A 15669-nucleotide genomic window follows, 5' to 3' on the forward strand; every position below is an offset into this window, starting at 1 on the left:
TCTTTTTACTTAGGACTGCGTAAACGTGTCCAGAGTACCAGATAAGTCCACTCAGATATGCCTATTCAGATTAATCTGACAATATACACCAGCGCAGGACAAAGTAAAATGTGTCTCATAACACATATCCTAAAGTGTATACACCCCTAGGACATCTATGCTAAACATCTTCTAACTAATTTAAATAATGGCCATTCTCCCTTGTTATTTCACAATGTGATAATAAATAAATGTATTTAATTCACAATTAGGAGATGTTAACAGTATATTGTAATTCACTGGGTACTAAACCTTCACTGATTCAATGACCTGAACATTTCACTTATATTTTACAGTATGTGTAACAGGATGGCTCAGTACAATCATTTTCACCCAGAGGGTAAATGACTTGGCCACTTTATTTCTTACTGTCAACCACGATGTATTTGTACAGGTAATAAAAGCATAGAGCTTGCAACCTACTTTATTTGCATCTACTGCAGTGAAAATGCCACAGGAAATCAAACGCAGTCAAATGCTTGCTGTGTGTCTTTCACTGAGCTCTATTTTAGCTATCCAACAACGTCGGTGGTCTTAAGGTGTCTACATTTAATTTGACACCATTGTTGCAATCAAAAACTATTCAGTTTTGAAAAGCCTAACAGAATGAAGTATGGGGGGGTTTAGCGTCAAATCTGCTTGACAGCCAGCCACACTTGACTGGTCATGTCAGCAGGTATTAATGCATCATTCTCTGCCTTTTTCCTTCATGTCAAACAAAATATTGCATATTGGTGTTGCCAATAAACTCTGGTCAGAACATTGAAGATAAAGCGAGGCAAGGGAGTGTTTTAAAAAAAATACAGTATGGTTTAGGGAGTGTAACTGAGGTTTTCTGTTACAGTGTCGGTATCCTCTGAGAGAAAGAGAAATACACAGAGGGTTTGACATTGAAACGCCACTCAGGCATCCAGGTTTTAATTAATAATACAGGCAGTTGTTGCAGTTGCAGTGTTGGTGGCCACCACTAGGTGGTATCCTGAGTGCAGGAGGATATATATATATACTTGTGTACATTAATATTTACAAAAAAGGCAAAACTAAACACTGTACAAATACAACTAAGAAAACAAAAGGTGGCCAAGCTCGGGCCATGGGCCACTCCTGCTATACAAGGAGGTCCTGCACCTTACACAAACTAAATTAAAACATTGGTGGGATTAAAATCCCCTAAATGAATCCCCTAATCTAGTAGAATTTATCCCGGTTAAACACACAGTCATAATTAATTACCAGAACTGTCTGAGCTACATAGTAGAGTCTGTTAAGTGAATAACAGGTCATTCATTTCATTGTTTGTTTTTTTTTCGTTATAAAATTGTGTTTGAGTTCTTCAATCACACAAAGCTTTGTTTTAAAATTGCCTTAGGACAAACCTATCACTGACACCTGGTAATTTTGCCAACAGGTAAGTATTATAAAGGAAGACCACTAATTCTCCCTGTTCCTTCAATCTGTACATGGAGCAATTCACGTTGCATTTAGAGATATACAAAATAGCACAAGCCTTTTCATGGATATAAGTCAGACACTGCAAGCAGAATTGGTGTGATACTTTTGTTCACCTGGCAACAAACACTGCCAGCTGTGCCCGCTCCCATCTGTATGAAAACAAAGTTGTTGTTTTTTTTTTTTATTCCGTGAAGTTAAACATTTAATAAAGCAGATGAAAAGCAATCACATTTTGAAGCGTCGCTATTAGAAATATTTGAAAAGTAAACCAAATAAAATTAGTTTCCTAACTTTTCTTAAATTGATTAACAGTGTAGAGACATAGACACAACACAGTAGAAAGAAGGGAAACTAAATCCGTAACTTCAAGAGTGCCGGGGGGGGGGGGTAGTAAGTTACTGCAAATTAAAAACTGAATCGTCAACACACCCCCACACACAAGCCAGTGACCTCTTAAGAGCCTTTATAATAACATAAGTATTTGGTCATACTGTGCCCCAGGAATAGAAAGCAGGCTTGTATTTGAGTTTTGCAGAACTGGGACTATCAGGAATCACATCTTACTGGAGGGGAGATTAACTTTTAATACTTGAATGTCCTTTAAGGGTATTAAGATTGGTGGCCTTTTTTCACTCCTCAAAATGACGGGCTCTATAAAGCGGAAAGATTATCTTTTGCTTTTCAGTCATGCGGGATGTTATTTTACCTTTTTGACATTTTCTATTTTGTAAGTGTGCCTCAATTGCTGACTCTCCTTTTCTAAAGTCCGTCTTCTGTTGAACAAGATGAATGGGTTTGTCTTATTGGAAGATGGGTCCTGACTTTAATCTCCCATCAACCAGCCCCCCCATCTTCCAGACAGCTAACAACACTACATTCTTACACTTCTCTAAGCAATATGTTCTATAGAAGATTTTAAAAAAAAAGAGGTCATAATTTTTAATGGCTAAACTTAAACAAGCAGTTTCTTGACCTCGTCACAACCTCTTTACAGATTATTATCATCAATGGGGAACCAATTGCAGCCAGGCATACCATATCATTGGAGCGCACAGATATGAAATAGTTTGGGATAAAGAAAGTATAAAAGGAAGAGGTGTAATGTGGATTCAAGATTAAAGCCTTCCCATATTGTTTTCTTTAATAATATTTGATTTCATTTTCACACACTGCAGTATGTAAATAAGCTTGTAATGCTAAGTGTACAGCATTGATATCAAAGCATAAATTAATTCAGTTCCCCAGGCAGGCATAGTGTGGTTGCCAATCACATTTCCATTTATTTTCGGTCCTGTTGTAACAGGAGGGACCCAGTTGAGACAGAATGTTGTTTAATAAAAATTACTTGGATATTCAGTCGGTCTTCTATTGAAAATATAACTCTAGATACATTGCATTACAGACACGATAGCTCAGGCTTTGATAATAATAATAAAAAAAATGTATCTCCATAAACTGAGCAACATTCTCAAAGATATCTTTGCTGTAGCATTGTTTGTATATTTTTGACTGACCTTTGAGACGTCAAGGAAACCATGAAATTACTTGACATTCAGTTAACGAATATTATTATCTCTAGTGTTATCTCAGTAAAGAGCCAAAATGGGTCTGGATATTCTCTTAGACTCTTTACTATATCAAATGCAATTCACAAAAGCTGTACATTTAAAGTACTTCAGGGTTCTGGGGATAATTTGGTCAGACCCAATTGAAATGTAGTTAGCAAAGTTCACTCTATCAATAAAGTATCAACTGGTGTGTAAGAAATTACACCATTAATTACATTTGGCTAAGCCTTATTCCTAATTAGGACTTACTTATTCGAGGCTGACTACAATGTTGTGTGGATTCTCTAAACTTGTATAACCAATAGATTGCTTCCCATCATAATTCTTTAATGCAGCAGGTATAGTATTTATAGTACTGAGACCTTTGGGACAATCTTTGTTGCACTATCCTTATATCTTCTGCATGAACAAAGAGCATGATTGCTGCTTGTAAAACACCAGAAGAAAAGGGGTTTATTATAAATGAGTTATATAGACTCCTGCAAATTATATAATGTGTGATGTATTGAACTGTGTAAAGATGTAAGAAGTGTTCCAAGCATATTCACACATGCTGTGATTTAAGCAGACAGATTGGAATCCAACCTCCTTTGTGAGATCCGGTGCTTCTGTCACTGTGCCTAATGTAGGACTGCTTGAATGAAGTCAAGAGGGACTAAGCTAAATATCAATATATCTAATATATATATATATGCAAATACATTTTAATTCTAAATATTCTGAAAGTTGAACTGTGTCATTACCGTTGAGAGGCACTGGATCTGCTACAGTGTTTTTGCGTTGCTCTTGTGTTGCTTCAAGTTAGATTTTAACTTTTTCCTTGCCTTTTTATTATATACACAATCAAATGTTTTTTTGATGAATTCAGGTTAGGTCTGGATACTGCATGTATAATGCACCATTAATTAATGTTTAATTGTTAACTAATTTGCATTACTAGGAAGTTCTAAAAAAATTTTTCCCTCTGCTACTGCTAGAATAAAGAACCATTATTTTATTTAGAAATATTTCTTTTGAGAAAATGATCCTGAGATAAATGTTTATTATAGCATTGCAATTTCACTGTCTTTGGTTATAATAGTTAGTGTTTTGTAGTTAGCACTATTTATTCTGTTTTTGCTTTTTGTAAAATACTGCTTTGATAATACAATATGCTGTGTATATGTTTACTGTTTATGTACAGAAATTGATATGCACACAGCAATATACAAGTTTCCACTCTACAGGTGTGGAGATAAGTCAGGCAGAAATGCTGTCCTCTGATTCTGGGGAATCAGAATTTTCTGACAGTGATTCAGTGTTTATCTTATAGCTGTTCTCATTATTATTTATTTTTAAAATAAATGTTCAGTTCTAAACCATTTTTTAAAAAAACAAAAGGCTCTAAATTCATAAAATCTACTGTATAATCGTATGCTTTTGAAAAACAACTGATTTTGTTTTGTACTTGTTGGAGCAGGAAATCAATAAAAGTACTTGTGATAGCTCCTGAAGTATTGTATAATGTTCTCTGCAATAAATTTTTCATGAATTTCAAAGCTAGAAAGGCAAAGTCAGCTCAAAATGTATAAAACAAATTAGGGAAAACAATGTCTTACATTTTGCCCAAACATCAATATTTTTCAACAAAACTTTCAGGAAGTATTGTAAGGTCCCCTAGGTCAGTGTTCTGAAAAAAAGGCACCAATTCCAAGATGCTGCTGTAAAAAATACATTTGTATTGAATTGTATTGAAAAATACATTTGCATTGAATTTCTTAATTAAACTTTTTTTTTTTTATTTCAATGTTGTAACATTTTTTATTTAGACTTTTAATTGTTCCAGTTTTACAAACTAGCTTTTTATATTAGTGTTTCTAATGTTACAATTAAAACCATGTTTTAATTTACTGTTTTTAATTTAAAATTGTTTAATTGTTCTTTATGAAAGGCACTATAGAATTGTGATCCGTATTGTATTTAGGTGATGTTTTTGTGTTGGCTATTTATATAGCTCAAATTCTCCTTTGAGAGTCGTGGACATTTGTAGTCATTGCAGAGAACATGAATAGGCAGGACCATCTATTGACCACCGGAGGAATTATTGTTTCTATTTTAATGAGAATTATAATAGCAATAGACTTAACCAATTACATTTAGGGCTATAAAGAGATTCATAAATATAATGTGCAGTATCTTGAAATTGTGGTAAGAAGAAATTAGCACTTCTGCCGTAAAAATGATCCAGTAAAAAAAAAAAAAGGTATCAAATGTGAAACAGAACCCAATACGAACTATTAGAAACCAAGTCAAGTAGACAAACATTTTGGCTAAGATTGGGATGCGTCATCACTAATGGGGAGATCTGTTGCTATATCTGGAGGTACCAAAGCTGCATCACAATAGAAGTAGAACTCCACATAACACCAGACTGACCAACTGTTCCAGAACTGAGTCAGATGGAACAATTTGACCGCTGTGAAAGTCGTAGCAGTCTTGGCATTCATGGTTGCAAAAAGACAAAGAAAATATTGGGACAAAATCAAAAGCAATGTCCTAGCAGTCATTCTGCCTTGGTAGTAAATAGATAATGCTTCACTTGTGAGATGGGTTACCTTTGCAAGTGTTTGCAGTTCCCTGTCTCGCATTCATTAGTATTTTGCATATTGCAGTATGCTGCATATGAGTGTGTGGATAATTCCCTGTTTACATGCAACCTGGTGGAATGCTAAATAGCATGAATGTGGGGAAATCACATGTAAACAAATGCAGCTCAATTGCACCAGTGTGCTGCAGATTGCAAAATGTTTTTAAGTATTCCTGCATACAACTGGCATATACCCCCTAGAAAATGCAGCATATTTGAAATATGGCTGATCATATGCTGAATATTAAGTTTGCACAGATTGTATATTCTACGTATGTATTCTGCATACTCAGTGTTTATTTATTTATTTATTTATTTTGGCAGTATACAAAATACTAATTGGAATTTAAAATGCACGTGATTGTGCTGATTGTTTGAAAACTTAGATTACCACAATCAAAAAACTGTCAAACGCTGTCTTTGTAGTAAACACAAGGTTCAGCGAGCAAAAGGTTTTTAAAGGGCTGTAGCCTATTTGGTTCAAAAAGACTATTCTTCAATATGAAAAATTCTTCCATATGAAATTCACTCTGTTCTGAAATAATTCATCCGGCCACACTCATACTGTTTGTTTGAATAAAAAAGAGGAGTAAAAGAAGACTGTTGAAGAGGGTAGGCAGACTAATAGAAATTGGCATTGTAGAGTTGCCTTCAGTTTCAGTTTGATTCACAATGGTATTAACATACTGCCTTTGACATCTGCAGGGAAAGACTCCTGCATTAGATTTCTGGTCTGGTTGTAATATACTAAACAGTCCCTCTTGTACTGTTTGGGTGATATTGCAAATTCGGAGCGACGGACAAAAAGGGAAAACAGGTGGATGTGTAGGCTGAAGCATTTTAATTCTTTTGTTGAAGTCTTTTTTAGATACTATATAGGACAATGTCAATCATCTCAGTGGAAAAATATAACAATATGAAGCGTATAATGATAACAGTTTTCTTAATCAAATAACACATTGCTGCGTCATTTATGATATAAGCTGCTGTCATGGTACAATACCAGGGTTCAAGAAAAAAGTTTCCTTTTAAAAATGCAATAAACAAGCAAAATATTGCAAAGGGTGTCACGCAACCGGCATGCCAAGAAATCTGTGGGATTTATTTTTGTTTGAGAATGCTCATTGAAACACTATGGGAGTTTTACTTCTGTATGTTCCAGCCCATGGTGGTTCAACTTAATGGTTTATACAGTAAAACCTGTCTAATCCGGCATTGATTGACACCAGAACGTCATGCCAGATTATACAATGTGCTGGATTACAGAAGTGCTGTAAAATCTAACAATGTTCAACCTGGCTCACCGTTGCAACACCCGAACTAACTTGGGAGAGACAAAGAAGAGCACTCGCTTCCTCCGAAACAAGTGCTGCCAGCCATCCGCTTCTTTTCGCTCTGCAAGCCCGCCATGCAGCCATATTCAGAACTTATAGCGTCATAGGACCACGCAGTTCTGAATGGCGTACTGGCTGGCCTGCAGGAGCCCGGCCAGCCACAGGGGTCACTGGTGTACAGTAAGCCAAGGACTCTCCAGCCGGCCTAACCCCTACCCCTCCTGCGCAGCACTTGACCAATTGTGCGCCGCCCCCTGGGAACTCCCATCCACGGTCGGCAGTGGCATAGCTTTAATTTATTTATAAATAAATGCGGACCAAATCAGTAATGATTAGATGAAAACTTACAGGCAACATCAATGAGCAAATAATGTATATTCTGTCTCTGAATCTCACTGTTATTGAAACACAAACACACTGTGGCCTAGATCCCAGCTTTTTTTTGTATTGACTATATTTTTGCTAAACTGTGTTCCCTCCGCTTAATTCAAGGTAACACAGTGAAAATCTTGCATGCCATGGCCTAATTAAAAAGAGTGGGTTTCTTTATGTATACTTTATATATACTGTAGTACTGTAAATATCACAAGGCTTAATCCCTGCAATGTTTTCAAAATTAAAGAACTAATAATGTGACCTCATTTCTCTTTCAGGCTTTTTTAAAATTATTGTTAAAACATATTTCATCAGATAACAAGTGGGAAAATGCTATATGCTTAATAAAGGTAAGCTTTGGTGTGGGTTTGCTTTATTTAGTTCTTTATTTAGCATTTACTAACATTTACTAAAGCAAACACACACTCAAAAGCCTTTCATATAGGCAATGACTGCCTTGTCCATTCAATTTGAATAAAGTAATGTGACCTTGAGAAAAAAAAAATGTTTATAATCTTATAGAATTAGGAAAATACTAAGGGAGCTAGCAGCACTTAAAATAAAGAAATCATCGGGGTCTGATGGAATCTGTTCAGGAATCCTCAGGGAAACTAGAGAACAGATTTTTTAACCAATGTCTTATATATATTCAACAAATCTACAAACCTATAAATTTAACATCAATCATATGGAAAATCAAGGACCAAACGGGGGAACATATGGTTTCATAAATGGTTACAAGATAGAAAGCAGAGAGTTATAATTAGAGGCCAGGCCTCAAACTGGTGTAACGCAACCACAGGGATCAGTATTGGGACCGTTGTTAATCATATAATCTACATGCATGACCTGGACCAAGACATAATTAGTAAGATATGCAAATGTGTAGACGACACAAAATTGGAAGGTGTGGCCTCCCAATTAGCAATTTCAATAATACAAAGATATTTAGGCAAGATTCAAGCTTGGGCTGACTCATTTGAATAAATGCAAAGTCTTGTACATTGGACCCAAAAACATTAGCAGCAAGTACAAAATGAACAGAGGAAGCTATGCATGAACAGAACTTGGGGGTAATAGTGGATGAAACTCTATAAAAAGGCAAATAGAATGTCAGGTTATATAGCAAAGACAGTTGAATTCAAATCTTGACACGTCATATTAGAATTGAATGCACTGGTAAGACCAAACCTAGAATACTGTGTACCGTTCTGGTCCCCATATCATAAAAAAGACATAACGGCCTTGGGCAGAGTACATAGGAGAGCAACACGATTAATTCCAGGATTAAAAGGCATGTCACATGAAGATAGATTGAAAGAGCTGAATCTATATAGCCTAGAAAGAAGGAGAGCCAGAAGTGACTTAATAGAGGAATTTAACATTCTCAAGGGGTTTTTAACAAAGCAACTGCTGAGAATTATTTTTCACAGGTCATAAAAAACAGAACCAGGGGCCACGGCTGGAAGTTGAAGAAGGGTGGTGAACCATTGGAACAAGCTTCGGGACCGTTTTTTGAAGCAGAGACTCAAATCCTTCAAGAATAGACCGGATGCTGTCATCAACAATATTGTACAACACTCTCTCTGACCACAATAAGACCTTTAGCTAGCTGTCTGGAGGAAGGGCAGTCAATCTAGCCACAGATTCCCAGAGGTATCATCTCCCCTACTAACCTGGTTAGGTGGGCTTGTTTTATCTCTCCTGAGTGCTAAGAAATCACGCTGGCACCAAAATGTGAGTGCATAAGTGGGCCAAATGGCCTATTCTCATTCTTTAATTTCTTATGTTCTTATGAAAGGGTTAGGCTTAGGTTTAGAGTTAGGGTTAGGGTTGGGGGGAGTGGGTAGGGTTAGGTTTAGAGTTAGGATTATGGCTGGGGTTAAAATTAGGATTATATCATGCAAAATAATTACACATTAAGTACATTGTAACTATGCATAATAACATGGTAATAATGTGTTTACTAAGTAATTCTATGAAATACAAAGTAATTAGAGACATCTGATGTAAAGTGTTACCGGAATTAATTCCCTGTGTTCTTTTCCATTCTCTCAGAAGACAACCAGCACCTCTTCGGAGGATATTAAATTCCATTTGCTTGTTTCTGTCACCTCCCAGTAACAAACCATTCATAACAAACATTGTTTACAAAGTGGCTTTTCTATCTTGATGATTCCACTGAAACGATATATTGATGTTCTCAGAAAATTACTTCTTCCCAAAGACATGAACCGTAAGCTTTTAATATAACAGTTATTACTTTTGTGGCGCAATACCAAACCTGGAAAAAATGATGGAAAGCAACATGACTTTGCAATAAATGGGTTTCACTCGCCTGCTCTTTATTGTATGCAACGATGTCGGCAGTTTCATCTTCTGAAATGTAATCATTTGAAACGGTGTTCATCATCAAAAAGTGAGGAAACAAAGTGCCGAAGGAATTAGCATCTATCCATAATGCAAGTTTAACACCCCATGTGTCTACATATTACAAGGATGTGGCCTTGTTTAGTGGTCATGTTTTGTTATTCAGGAACGTCACAATCTTTAACCCTTTATTGCTTTCCCGTACTAAAAACTTTTAAAAACATCGTTAGAATATCTGTATTATGAACAATGGCAACATCATGATTTTTTGCCCTCATATAATTGGACTGGCCTTAATATAAAGTTTGCAATTCCGTCTCAAGTCATATTAACTGATTTCTTTTGGTGATATCATGTACAAATAATGATATTCCTCATATTGTTTCTTCATATTGTTCCAAATGTATTATGTTTAAATCCCACTCCTGCTGCATAGTGAACCGGTTGTTTAAATTCAATGCAAACACCATGAATGGGCAATGCAGGTTTTTTTTATTATTATTTTATTTATTTATTTTTTGCATGCAGTTTCCCTAGCAACTGTGTGGCTGTATAATTATTTTTGAGAGACCACTATACAGTTATTGTTGTCAGTTTTGAGACAAGAAAAGAACTGTTGACTATCTCCTGTTTCGAAAATGTTTTCTGCTGCTGCATGAAGGCTTTAATTAAAATCCATTACTGTTTCTTTTTATATATTAATGATCTGCTGTCTCTCAGCTTCTCTGCAGACACCAGACTAATCATGTTTGCTGATGACACTACTCTGTTTAAACCTATTACTAATCCAGCAGACATTCTGACTCTTCAGCAAGGCATTTCTGTGCTGCGTGATTAGTCTGTAGCAAATTATCTGCTACAAAATATTGGAAAAAAACAAACAAAAGCCTCTTTATAGCCTCCAATGGAAAAAGCTAAACAATTACTCTTGGCTAGTTGCTCTTCTTATCTCTTGGGAATATGGGCGCCTGTCAATGTGCTGTGGTCGCACTACATTGATTAACCTTGGTTAAACCTGACGGGTTGTATACTGTAGCAATGCCTCCCTTGCATCTGTTTAAGTGCTTGGTTAATAGGAGCACCTTTGTTTGCAAACCTCTTTCAAAGTTATGTGATTGAGAAAATATACTGCCTGCTCACTTTATTAGCACCTGCTTACCTGATTGAATTTGACATTGCCCTGCATTAGAGATGCAAATTAGGCTGCTGTAGTTTACTTATGCATGGTTGCAGATCAAGACCGCCCAACAATGCTGCACTGGTGCCAATGGCAATGCAGTAATGCTCCTATCCACCCTGCCAGAACTGGGTGCGAATAGTTTGAAGAGCATGACTTCCTTGATGACCACCAGATCACACCATCTCAGATCACATTAAGCATGTTTGGGATGGACATGCATCATCAGGATTCTCTCTGCACACATTGCATGAAATACTAATGACTGAATGGACTGACATGTCTTGTCACGGCTGTGATCAAGGTAAATGGTGGCCCAATCTGATATCAGGTACGTGTCTTAATAAAGTTTCCAGGCTGTCAATCCCTGTCACTTGAGGTACTAGGTCATTATGTATGTTGTTTTTTTATACTTGTATAAGTATAGCAACCCTTTTTTAATCCTAGCCAAGATTCTTGAGAGTGGAAGGGAAAGTGGAATGTTACATTAGTAATGGAGCAGGTTTGATTGTCTTATTATTTCCACTGCGCTGAAAATGAAGTCAAGCTGCTTGATTTCTTTTAATCCAGGCTTCAGCTCTGGGTGTTTATGAGAAATCAGAATGCATTATCACGTTGCCCAGGAGTTTTTCTTACTTGTTTTTCAGGACTGCACCCAATGTTTCACATTGAATTAACCTGGTAGGGTACTTGTGAGCTGTGGTAGAGCAGCCTATTACTCTGTCATCTTTATTTTTCTAAATTTCCAAACACAAAACTTTTACCATTAGCATTTACTGTATGGATATATGTACAGTCTACCTAACTACTTCTACGATGATCAAAGTTTAAGTATGTTTTCCTCTAGAGGAATTATCACTTTTTGACGTCACTGCTGTGGTATTATGCCTTTATTTTTACAAATGAATCAGGATGCAAATATAGCCTTCATCCATATATATATATATATATATATATATATATATATATATATATATTAATCTTCCTATGAAATGTCATACATGTATGTACGCGCGTATATATATATATATATATATATATTTATAATATATAATTATGTATATATATATGTATATATATATATATATATATATATATATATATATATATATATATATATATATTTTATGAACTGGTTTGAACAATATACCACTACCTCTTGTTTTACGAACACTACAAAACCCTACGGAACACTACCAAACCCTAGGGAACACTACTGAACTCTACGGAATCCTACGGAACACTATGGAACACTACCGAACCCTAGGGAACACTACTGAACTCTTCAGAATCCTACGGAACACTATGGAACACTACGGAACCCTAGGGAACCCTACTGAACTCTACGGAATCCTACGGAGAAAAATGACAGATGTGCTATTCACATGCATTGCAAGTCACATTCGAGCTGTGGAATAGCCAGGTAATCTCCAGCATAATCTGTGACATTTTTCTTAAAGAAATCACCTCACAGTAAATATTTTGTTAGACCAACAAAGATATTACAGATGGTTTTGACTGATTTTGAAAACATGATTCTTTGCTCCAATTTTGTATTTAAAGATTTACAAGAAAGCTCTTTGAGGAGAGAAGCATGTTTGAGATTAAGTGACCGTTTTAGGTGTCTCCTTTTTTAAGTGACAGGCATAAATGGTTACCTTCAGTCTTCAGTATAATAGCATTTTGTGTGTGACACACAATACACAGGGAAATAAAAACAAAGGCAGCGTTTACATGCACAAGTCATGACAGTTTTCCTCATGACATGTAACCCTTACTTTCCAGGAAATTCTAGTGTTGAAGTAGTCCATAAATATACAGTGTGTGTGTGTGTGTGTGTGTGGGGGGGAGGTTATGTTTTGTACAGCCTTTCTGCTGGAGATTACGTGCTATTAAGTCAGAAAAATTGGATCTTGACTGCTGAAACCTCGTGAGCCACAAGCATGATTCCTGCTCCGGTTTACATGGGTTTTTACAGGTATTTTTATCGTGAGAAAGCAATTGACCCTGCCCTTAAAGTCGAGCTGCCAAAAGGACGTCCTTTTGCTGTTTCACGATGTATTCGCTTGACAACGTCACACAGTCATGACTGTAGAGTCGATTATCAAGTGCATGTAAACCAAGCCAGTGAGTTCCTTTCTGCTTAGCCTATGGTAGTTCCGTTAAAGGTAAAAACAACTTGAAAAGTTAATTTATCAGTATTCAATGTAACTTAATAAAATGATGAAGCCCTGGAAGTAATGAGTTCTCTGTTGACCCTGGCAGGAAAGATTGACAAAAGCTGATTTAGAACCACACACTCATGATTACTCCTGCATTAACCCCCAATACTTTAAACATAAATAGATATTGCAAAATGAAGTTGATGAGTATGCATTGCTAAATCTATTAATATTTTTGCATTTATGATTTGGAAAAAAAAAACGATTGCGCATACTAGCAAATATAACTGTTCTCAGTTTGCAAAACCGCCAATGATATGCAGAACGCAAACGTTGCCATATCCCAGCAGTTCAAATTGTTTACCACTTTGGGAACGCTTGCATTTCATATGGTTTACTTTGTTATCAAGAGATATTGCCATACGGTCGATGTGCTAGGCAGCACCTATGTGGTTGTCTTAGAAAAGAGCTGCAATTAACTGACTCGGGGAAAAAAAAAATACCCATACTGTAAATGCCTCTATGGCCCAATTAGAAACATGCAGTAATGTAAGACTTATTAAAAACGTATACTAATAAATAAAAGGAGAGACAGGACAAATCTAAACTACTCCTTAGTGTCTTTTAAAAGTTGTATCAATTAGTTCATACCGTGAAAAGAAACACACATGATATGCCCCAAGGACTGTTCTCTAACCCTTTATTGACTTCCCCTTTGACAAATGAGATGTGTTAAAATAAAAGCAAACTAGGGAAATCAAAACTGTGTAAAGTTCCCAGTGTGTCTTATTGAGTCTGTGTTTGTGCTTTCTTACTCTGTAGCAGAAGCCTGTACGCTTCTATCATGTGATCCTTAGACTTTCTAATTGACTCATTATACAATGCAGCTGAAAACTGTGGCTTCGTCAAATAAAACAACTTGAACTCAGTAGCCAATTTGCCATTTGGAACGAGTTTCAGCTAAGTTAGAAATGTCTTAAAGACAACCAAGTGTTATCGATGTTGAAATGCAGTTTCATAGGGAATGATCAGCTAGAAGTGCCCTGATCATTCATGGTGCCCTGAGCGAGATATAAATCCAGCACCCCTCCCTGCCACCCCCGGAACTTGCAATCAGCGAATTAAAAAAAAAAAAATAAATGAAAAAAGAGGGTTCAAAATCTTTGTAAATGTCAATGGAATACACCAACAGAAATGAAGCCTAGAGCTTACAGATGTGCTTTCCTTGCCTTCAGTGAAGTAATTGATGACATGGTCATAATTCAGGGTTAATGGATATAATGGCTAGATTAGGCAAGCGTTCAATTTCACCTTTCTGAAACTATGTTGGATTGTTAGTGAACTTGCAAATAAATTACCCTCCTGCTTGAAAAATCACACTGTCAATTTAATTCATGCAATGCTTTGGATGTAAAAGTTCATGGTTGTTTTTTTTCTGTGTGGTATTAGAAAGGGCAGGTGTTGTTCTGGTTAAAGTAGGCGGTGCTAGTGACAAAACAAAGCTGTGATGTTTGATCTGAAGCATGGTGCATACGTTGAGTCTAATTCAATGAAGCCATTTTTATCCAGGGTTGTTGTGTAACTACCTGTCAATCATTACACACTTAGCAGTATGTGCTCCATCTGGCTACCCTGAGTGTTGTACAGACACAGTTAATGTGACTAATGGCACATGAAACTGGGAATTATTTCACAAAGTCAATACACTCATATATCTCCTACTAAAATCTCCTACTGTGAATCCTAAAAATGTATAAAGGATATTGCTTGTATTTCTAATCTGTATAATAATAATAATAACAATAATAATAATAATAATAATAATAATAATAATAATAATAATAATAATAATAATAATAATAATAATAATAATAATTTATTGCTCCTTTATTATTTCATTTAATTTGACAATTTACAAATCCAGCCATGTTCCCAGATACATTGTACTGCATAAGGGCCCTTGACTAATTCACTGTTTTTAATATTTCACATGTCTTTGATGTGCAACAGGCAAACGGCAGAATAACAAGGAAGCCCTATAGTATAGAAAGCACGGTTCAATGGGTTCACAAAAAGCAGACCCTGAAGGTGACTTTACATTGCACAACCACACAACTGCATTTGCATGTCAAGGTGTGAGGGATGCACGCCTGTGAAGTGCAGGCTTAAGGGAGGATAGACGTGTGCAACTGTGGAGTAAGACTGTTTGAATAAAATCCCTTCTAATGCAGAGCGTTGTGTATTGTTAGCCCTTAATGTGCCTGTTATACCCAACATTTGTAATAAATTACCCTGTTTAACATAAAAAGGGAAAAATGGGCTTCTATTTACCAGGATGAGCACCTGCTGGGAATTGCATCTCTTTTTAAGGGGGTCCTGCAAAACTGGCTACCAATACAATAATAATAATAATAATAATAATAATAATAATAATAATAATAATAATAATAATAATAAACACACTGTAACAAATGGATGGGTTTTATTTTACACTTTTTCTCCAATTTTTTTTGTATGCAAGTTGTACGCATTGTTGTTGTCTTTGATTTATCTTTGAAAAAAAATG

The sequence above is a fragment of the Polyodon spathula genome, chromosome 29, assembly GCF_017654505.1.
Source record: "Polyodon spathula isolate WHYD16114869_AA chromosome 29, ASM1765450v1, whole genome shotgun sequence".
NCBI lineage: Eukaryota > Metazoa > Chordata > Actinopteri > Acipenseriformes > Polyodontidae > Polyodon > Polyodon spathula.